General features: G+C 42.1%; 1 long non-coding RNA gene across 2 annotated transcripts; it reads left to right on the top strand.

Moving 5' to 3' along the window:
- The first annotated feature begins 4696 nt into the window (after window positions 1-4696).
- Window positions 4697-9428, top strand: LOC139580595 (uncharacterized). Of its 2 annotated transcripts, none has more exons than XR_011676071.1 (2): window positions 4697-5071; window positions 7794-9428. It is a non-coding gene; the product is annotated as an uncharacterized lncRNA (long non-coding RNA). The 2 variants fall into 2 exon arrangements; XR_011676070.1 differs by lacking the exon at window positions 4697-5071 and adding an exon at window positions 5356-5734.
- Window positions 9429-9865: the final 437 nt, after the last annotated feature.

Genomic DNA, 9865 nt, shown 5'->3' with positions numbered 1-9865 from the left:
TTATTGTAATTACTATGTTAATAAATGCAGATTTGAAAGAGCAAACAAATTGTTATCCTTGCAGGGTAGACTGAAGGACATTTATGTCAATGAAATTCTATTTCATGTCAATTAAATTCTACCGTAAAGCAGTCAGACTCTGCAGATTCTGCATTGCGAAAGAGTCCAATAATGTTGGCCTGCTTCCTACAGAGTTGCACTTAAACAGCATGATGTGCCACACCTGCATGCTATTCAACCGATCACTGCTCGCCCGTCCAGCATCACTACTCTGGACGGCTCTGACTTAGAATACGTGGACAACTACAAATACCTAGGTGTCTGGTTAGACTGTAAACTCTCCTTCCAGACTCACATTAAGCATCTCCAATCCAAAATTAAATCTAGATTCGGCTTCCTATATCGCAACAAAGCATCCTTCACTCATGCTGCAAAACATACCCTCGTAAAACTGACCATCCTACCGATCCTCGACTTTGGATATGTCATCTATAAAATAGCCTCCAACACTCTACTCAACAAACTGGATACAGTCTATCACAGTGCTATCCGTTTTGTCACCAAAGCCCCATACACTACCCACCATTGCGACCTGTACGCTCTCGTTGGTTGGCCCTCGCTTCATACTCGTCGCCAAACCCACTGGCTACAGGTTATCTACAAGTCTCTGCTAGGTAATGCCCCCGCCTTATCTCAGCTCACTGGTCACAATAGCAGCACCCACTCGTAGCACGCGCTCCAGCAGGTATATCTCACTGGTCACCCCCAAAGCCAATTCCTCCTTTGGTCGTCTTTCCTTCCAGTTCTCTGCTGCCAATGACTGGAACAAACTGCAAAAATCTCTGAAGCTGGAAACACTTATCTCCCTCACTAGCTTTAAGCACCAGCTGTCAGAGCAGCTCACAGATTACTGCACCTGTACATAGCCCATCTATAATTTAGCCCAAACAACTACCTCTTCCCCTACTGTATTTATTTATTTTTGCTCCTTTGCACCCTATTATTTATATTTCTACTTTGCACATTCTTCCACTGCAAATCTACCATTCCAGTGTTTTACTTGCTATATTGTATTTACCTCGCCACCATGGCCTTTTTTTGCCTTTACTTCCCTTATCTCACCTCATTTGCTCACATTGTATATAGACTTATTTTTCTACTGTATTATTGACTGTATGTTTTGTTTATTCCATGTGTAACTCTGTGTTTTTGTATGTGTCGAATTGCTATGCTTTATCTTGGCCAGGCCGCAGTTGCAAATGAGAACTTGTTCTCAACTAGCCTACCTGGTTAAATAAAGGTGAAATATATATATTTTTTTAACCTCAGAGTTGTTCAGCAGGAGGGCCACGTTGAGTGGGGACGTGTACCAGATGGTCAGGCATCTTATTTGCACCAAGCTGGGGCTGTCTGCCTGGTGCAGCAAAGAGAACGAGTGGTCTTTACAGGTACACTCTCGGGCTGATGACGCCACAGGCCACCAGCTCATGGACACCTGCACATTATAACAGGCTGTGGTCAGTCACATGGGCTAGTTTGAACTCTGGCCTGAGGAGGCTGGAAACTTCCATCCATATCAAGCAGTACAACAGAGCCTGACCAAGGTGCCTGAGGGCCAACATCTCCAACAAGGCCCTCGCACAGCACAGCAAGCGTGATTAGCACTCAACTGTGTGTGTGGAGAGAGAAACAGACCACACAGTCCATTTAAACAGAGAAGCACATCTCAATGAAGTCAGGCCAAGATGGTGCCTCTGATTCCTTTATGAAATGGATCCTGTTCCCCAGCCAGAGACTGAGGAAATCTTCAGGCCTAAGTAAGCAGCTTTTGGATGATGAAGAGAGAATGTCCAATCAGTCTTTTTTATGTTTGTAGCTCTGCCCAGGCTGAGCTGTTCCATGCTCTGTTTAAGGCTGTCCTGACCAGCTGGAATGGAAGATATTGGCTCAGGAGCCTTGTTAGCACAGGGTCACATCTGTAAACAACAGAATGAACAGTAAATAGAAACAGTTCATCCTGGACCTCACTCAAAGAAGACTCCCACAGTACATCTAGCAAGTCATTAGAGGTCTAACATGATTTTAATCTATATACTTGGCGCATTCCTGTGTCTTTCCACAATTTTTTTTTTTTTTAGGCCAACGTGTGTGATTAAAACCTCTACAGGATCAGTGTCCCCCCGCGGGACGGTTGAGCTAATGTAGGCTAATGTGATTAGCATGAGCATAAGTAACAAAAACAATTCCCAGGACATAGACATATCTGATATGGGCCGAAAACTTAAATTATTGTCAATCTAACAACACTGTTCAATTTACAGTAGCTATTACAGTGAAAGAATCCTCAAACAATAGGATGGTAGAGAATGTATTAATAAACCAATTAGGTACATTTGGGCAGTCTTGATACAACATTTTCAACATATATGCAATGGTTCATTGGATCAGTCCAAAATGTTGCGCATACACTGTTGCCATCTAGTAGCCAAAATCTAAATTGCGCCTTGGCTGGATTAATACTTTATAGCCTCTATTGCATTTCGAAGATGGAACAAATACAAATATGCATGTTTTTTTCTGTGTATTATCTTTTACCAGATCTAATGTGTTGTATTCTCCTACATTAATTTAAAATGTCCACAAACTGCTTCAGGTCCTGAGCTACAGGCAGTTAGATGTGGGTATGTCATTTTAGGTGAAAATTGAAAAAAAGGGTTGGATCCTTTTAAGTGACATATTGGCAGACATTAGCCTCATACATGCTGTAATTACCTGATTGTTTGGAGGTGTTATGCAAAACCACAAGAGGGCCTTGGATGGAAAACAGATTAGTTAGCAGTGTTTTTAGAGACAAGCTATTGCTTAGAAGTATATTGCTAGTATGTTCCAGGGATTCTGAGAACATCTATTAAAGATGTGAGATGTGTGCCAGTAACTAGTTTGAGTGTTTGTTGGTTGTGATCACTGATCAGGAACGCAGGACACACCCAGCTGTGGTTTATTAACTCCCTCCCTGAGAGATGAGTGTGTCCCTTTGTTTCAACTCGGGATGGTCATTGGATACTATGTGCAGTTCCTTATGGAATCACATTCACGTGCCCGCGTGGACACACACACATACACACTTGCTGTTTAATAGTGCAGAACAAAAATGTCGTTATGGACAGGATTGCACAAAGGCTGTTATTTATATGCATTGGCTTGATAAAAAGGGTGATACAATTCATAGTTTGTTCAAGTTAGCCTTTGTTCAAAATGTCTGGAGGTCAAATTTCAATTTATCCGCCAATCAACGTAATAGTTTTTAATGAAGACTCCCTCATGACTGGTAGAGTTACAAAACAAATCAAGAGGGTCTTCCTGACTATCACAGGTCTCCCCATAGAGCCAGAGCTTTGTTTTGATCTCCCCATAGAGCCAGAGCTTTGTTTTGGTCTCCCTATAGAACCAGCGCTTTGTTTTGGTCTCCCCATAGAGCCAGAGCTTTGTTTTGGTCTCCCTATAGAACCAGCGCTTTGTTTTGGTCTCCCCATAGAGCCAGAGCTTTGTTTTGGTCTCCCTATAGAACCAGCGCTTTGTTTTGCAGGCAGTTGAGCCCCAATAGAGAAATAGAAATCATCCCAGACTGCCAAGACCATGCAGACCAGACCCAGACTTTTTCATTCCTCCTAAGGGGCCATATCCAGACCTCTTTAGTTCTCATTCAAACCATGTACCACAGCGTGGCCAATGTGTACAACAGTCCCAATGCTCTGTTAACTGTTAATAATCCTAGCTTGCAATACGGTTTTGGAAAGCTTAGGAAGTCTACCTTCATATCACACAAAAATTATTTTACAACTACAAAAGATACAACTTACTGTGTGCCGTTCTAATCACTCCGCCATTTCATAGATGCAAAAATTCTAAGTTCACCTAATTTCAGTTGATGTGACAAAACAAGCAATTTATAGTGTAGAGAATCATTGAACCATCTAAACCACTGTAAAATATATTTTCATTAGCCAAAAATATTGTATTTTCAGCTGTTTGAAGCTGGTGTACAAAACCAAAAGGTGAAAAGAATCTACTTAAGAATGGGAAGCATATAAATAGCGCACATAGAACGGATCTACCGCTTCTTAGACTTGCTTTCAATGACTGGTCTATAACTCACATTTCTATGTACATTTGATTGGGTCGCACAAAAAGTTATATATTGCAGCTTTAAATTGAAGTTGAAGGTTTATCAAATCATATGCAAACAAGAATAGTTTTAAGATCGAGTATTTCACGCTTTGACCAATTACCCTGGAGCCCGAAGTGCGATTTTCCTTTTTGTAAAAGATGGTAAAAATCATAATTTCGTCTGGACTGTCAAAAACACATTAGGCCTAGAAGAAAGCAGTGCTCCTGATAGGGCTACAAATCATAAACTGGGAAATGGAACTGGAAATGTATTTGTGAATAATAACTTATCACTGACGTCACTCTCCCGTAGCAACTACCGATGAACACTGCTTACAGGACTGGAAAGGGGTTTGGGGAAAAAATGCTTTTCCTGACGTCGGGACTTGGGAACTACTTGTCCCAAAAGGCCACGCTTTGACTGATGCTGCGTTCATAACAACTGGGAACTCCGAAAAATACGAAGTCAAATCATGACGTCAATAATATTCAGGACAGAAAGTCTGAGCTTTATAAAGATGCCCGAGTTCCGAGTTAGAATTCCAAGTTGGATGACCGTTCAAAACGACTTTTCTTCCAATCGAAGCTCGTTTTTTCCCCTAATTCCCAGTTGTTTTGAACGCACAGAATTCTGAGATTTCCGAGTACCCAGTTCTGAGTTCCAGTTCTGAACGCGGCATTTGTAAAGTTGATATATTTATGGTACTTAGGTTTGTTCGGTCTGACAGCGGATTTGCACCGTTTGCTCAATGTGTAGCTTGCCTGGCCTGGCCTGTGCCTTGCGTGGACCTATCTACCAGCTCACTGGGCAAGCTACATCAAGCGCACCTATCAAATGCAATGGGTGTAGACTGAGAGGAAAATAGAGACCCAACTCGGCGGAAAATATGTCTCCCTCCAGCAGGTGACGTTTTTCGTTGTATGGGAGGTCAATGAGTGTCGAATTTGGTCAAAAACAAACATGAATGGCTTATTTGCTACGTGAGGTTTATTTGATAGAATAAAATGTTCGTAATGCTTAAGTTGTTACGAGTGTACTAATATAATTAGGACACGTGACATCCCGGCAACTTTGAGAAAAAACACTTTATATTGGAGTTGTCTCGAGGATGCCTATGCATATTCATGATATGAGTCTCTCCATTGAACGCATGCAGTTGACGTCAACAACCCTCGTCGAATTGAGTACCACAGTTCGAGTCATAATACTGTAACGACCCTGGGTTTATAAGCGCGGATATCGACTCTGCCGTTCGAGCATTCTTTTGCGGCACAGTCGATAGCGCGCCGGACCTCCCTAGAAGGTCGAGGGCTCGAGACCTGCTCCCTGCTGTTTCATTACAATACCTATAAAACTAGCGGTAAAACCCGGAAATTATTCCAATTGTTTTTCCAATATACATTTTCCGTAGGGGGTTTTAGAACTACTTTATGTAAGTCTATGTTTCGTGTAGGATTACCCTTGCATGACGTTTTGCCTGTAATGAAACGCTAATCAGCCGCTAATGTGGCTATCATACAGAACTACACTTCCTGTCGCAACCTTTGACGTCATCACTTAAGCAGGGTAGGAGAAACATCCACATTTCTCCATGCAAACTCATTGCCAAGTAACCTAGAAAGTAGATATTATAGCCTTTTTACTTTCTCGTGTAAATAATTGATAGTGTGTTCTTGGTTAACACTTTAAGTCACCTTGCTAGCTACCCTATAATTTTACAATGAATATAATTTGTTTAATTACCCTGGCCTTTGTAGCTAACCTTAGGTCTCTTTGTCGATCAGAAGCAAGGATGGTTCTGTACCACTACTCCGATAAGCACATGTGCATTTTATCGTTTTCCGACCTCTAAGCGAGAGGCGTTGCTGGAGCTGTGTGATAAGGGGAGACCTGTTTGCTAGCACCTAACCACAGATTTGACCTAAACAAAATAGTTTTAACTAGATGCTCCCACCAGACAATAGTTAGCTAGCTATATCCCGGCCCTGGTGGGCTAACTTTAGCTTGCATGTCACCACGTGAAAAAATGGGACTACACAAAACACGTGTTAACGTTAACTCAATGTACTCGTCAACAATAAAAGGTCACAAGTCATTATACTAGCCTATGCTGGTTTTCTTTTTACTTGAAAGGAAGGTAACTTGCGTTGTACACGTAACTACAGTCGTTGGTTACCTAGCTCATTTGCATAAGCATCTACAGTAGTTAGGCACTTTGTTTGGCAACATTAAATACATGTTTTTTTCCACATCAACCTACACACACTACCACACAATGACAAAGCAAAAACAGGTTTTTAGAAATTATATAACAATTATTTAAAAAACGGAAATACCTTGTTTACGTAAGTATTCCAACCCTTTGCTATGCGACTCGATAATTGAGCTCAGGTGCACCCTGTTTCCATTGATCATCCTTGAGATGATTGGAGTCCACCTGTGGTAAATTCAATTGATTGAACATGATTTGGAAAGTCTATATAAGGTCCCAGAGTTGACAGAGCAAAAAGCCTGCCACGAGGTCGACGTGATTGTCCGTAGAGTTCCGAGACAGGATTGTGTAGAAGCACAGATCTGGAGAAGAGTACAAAAAAAAATCTGCAGCTTTGAAGGTCCCCAAGAACACAGTGGCCTCCATCATTCTTAAATGGAAGAAGTTTGGAACCACCAAGACTCTTCCTAGAGCTGTCTGCCTGGCCAAACTGAGCAATCGAGAGGAGGGAGGTGAAAAATAGCCTAATGTTCACCTTCCAGAAGGACAACCATCTCTGCAGCACTCCACCAATCAGGCCTTTATGGTAGAGTGGCCAGACGGAAACCACTCAGTAAAACGCACGACAGCCTGCTTTGAGTTTGTCAAAAGGCACCTAAAGGACTCTCAGACCAGGAGAAACCAGGAGTGTTTAAACCCATTACAATGAAGATCTGTGAAATTATTTGGATTTTTACGATTTATCTTTGAAAGACAGGGTCCTGAAAAAGGGACGTGTCTTTTTTTGCTGAGTTTATAAACAGCCTTTGTGCAATCCTGTCCATAATTAAATTTTTGTTCTGCACTATTAAACAGCAAGTGTGTGTGTGTCCGCGTGAATGTGATTCCATAAGGAACTGCACATAATATCGAATGACCCTCCCGAGTTGAAACAAAAGGACACACTCATCTCTCAGGGATGGAGTTAATAGACCACAGCTGGATGTGTCCTGCGTTCCTGATCAGTGATGACAAACACTCAAACTAGTTACTGGTATACATCTCACATCTTTAATAGATGTTCTCAGAATCAGTGAAACACACTAGAAATGAACTGCTACGTAATAGTTTGTCTCTTAAAAACACTGCTAACTAATCTGTTTTTCCATCCAAAGCCCTCGTCTTTTTGCATAACACCTCCAAACAATCATGCAATTACAGCAGGTATGAGGCTAATATCTGCCAATATGTCACTTAATCACACACGTTGGCCTGAAAATACAAACCAATGTGGAAAGACACAGGAATGCTCCAAGTATATAGATTAAAATCATGTTAGACCTCTAATGACTTGCTAGATGTACTGTGGGAGTCTTCTTTGAGTGAGGTCCAGGATGAACTGTTTCTATTTACTGTTCATTCTGTTGTTTACAGATGTGACCCTGTGCTAACAAGGCTCCTGAGCCAATATCTTCCATTCCAGCTGGTCAGGACAGCCTTAAACAGCTAATGGAGCAGCTCAGCCTGGACAGAGCTACAAACAGATAATAAAGACAGTCCGTGATTGGACGTTCTCTCTTCATCATCCAAAAGCTGCTTACTTAGGCCTGAAGATTTCCTCAGTCTCTGGCTGGGGAACAGGATCCATTTCATAAAGGAATCAGAGGCACCATCTTGGCCTGACTTCATTGAGATGTGCTTCTCTGTTTAAATGGACTGTGTGGTCTGTTTCTCTCTCCCACACAGAGATGTGTCCTAATTACGCTTACTGTGCTGTGCGAGGGCCTTGTTGGAGATGTTGGCCCTCAGGCACCCTGGTCCCTCTGTTGTACTGCTTGATATGGATGGTGTTTTCCAGCCTCCTCAGGCCACAGTTCAAACTAGCCCACGTGACTGACCACAGCCTGTTATACTGTGCAGGTGTCCATGAGCTGGTGGCCTGTGGCGTCATCAGCCCGAGAGTGTACCTGTAAAGACCACTCGTTCTCTTTGCTGCACCAGGCAGACAGCCCCAGCTTGGTGCAAATAAGATGCCTGACCATCTGGTACACGTCCCCTCTCAACGTGGCCCTCCTGCTGAACAACTCGGAGGTGTAGCATCTCACGCTGATCAAGTGCAACTCTGTAGGAAGCAGGCCAACCTTTTAGGACTCTTTCACAGTACAACATCTGCAGAGGCTGACTGTGTCTTACCCCTTGTGTTGGTCTGGCCAGACACATGACATCATACTGGGGAGGGAAATGGGTGCACCTTACTATGAAGAGACCAGGCTAGCAATCATCCACAGCTCAGTGCTGCTGGGAGAATCTAATGTGAAGGCCTATAATGTTCAAACCAATATAGACAGTAACGGAATCCTCCCTTTTTCATATCTCCTGTCTGAAGTCAAGCTACCAGAGACTTCCTGTATATTTGTAATTTTTATATACTGTACTAATGCAGATTATTTTTTCTATGCTAACATTGCCAATTTACCACTACCTATGTCTGTGACTACAATTTTCATAATCACTGTTGACCAAACAGAATGTTTCTCCTTGTGGTCATTTCAATATAATAAGGTCAGGATTCAATCATTGCAGATGGTATATTTTCGCACTTCTTTTTTTAGGAGTGGGTTAGATTTACATAATAGCATGTCTCAAATTGTGCCATTACTTTTTAAAATATATGTTTTAGATATTTTCACCTCATTTAGACAGTAAGGAAATCAGAGGGGGAGACCGGTAGGTGGGAGGAACAGTGGACACGGGGATTGAACCCTAGTCCCCAGCGGGGAGTCTTACATGCGACTTGTTCCAGGGAATGTTTCCACTACAACACGGCTCTGCACAGAGAGTGCCATTTCTTGAAAAGAAAGTACATGTTATGTCGTTCTTTCTCTAAACATCAACAGCCTTGAAGGATACAGATGGGAGGACTAAGTTGTCCAACACTGGCTCACTGCCATAAATGGCCCCTGCTTTCCACTGGTGCCAAAAGTCCTGTTCCCCTCATGGGAGGGAGACATGCATGCAACATCTTTCTGCATGACACTTCATAATTAAATGCTCTGCAAATTGCCACCATCTCTGTTCGGCGAGTTGTTTTGTACGCAGTTAAGAACATGTGCCTGCTGGGTGCACAGTGCAAGCACATATGAAAGTAATATGAACAATAAACATGGTTGATGACAATGTTTACCAATTTCGAACAAACCCCTAAACTAAGAAATATAAATCAGGGCCCATTGATAGTAATGCTATTAATACACAAAAAAAAAAGAATTATCTTCAGTCAATCGCCATAGAAACTCAATATGTGATTTGTGTAAACTACATGCTTGTGTGTGTATAATGATGAAGCAGAACATCTTTTAGTTTTCTACACTGGATGTGGGCAGGACATGAATGTTTTCTCCTTCCATTAGCTTTTTTATTTAACTAGGCAAGTCAGTTCTCTTATTTACAATGACGGCCTACCTCGGCCAAACCCGGGCAAATTGGGACTCCCGATCACAGATGGT

Source organism: Salvelinus alpinus, chromosome 7 (assembly GCF_045679555.1).
Source record: "Salvelinus alpinus chromosome 7, SLU_Salpinus.1, whole genome shotgun sequence".
In the NCBI taxonomy this organism is placed as follows: Eukaryota; Metazoa; Chordata; class Actinopteri; order Salmoniformes; family Salmonidae; genus Salvelinus; species Salvelinus alpinus.
The sequence above is the reverse complement of the archived record's forward strand: the minus strand, read 5'-3'. Positions and strand labels throughout refer to the sequence as shown.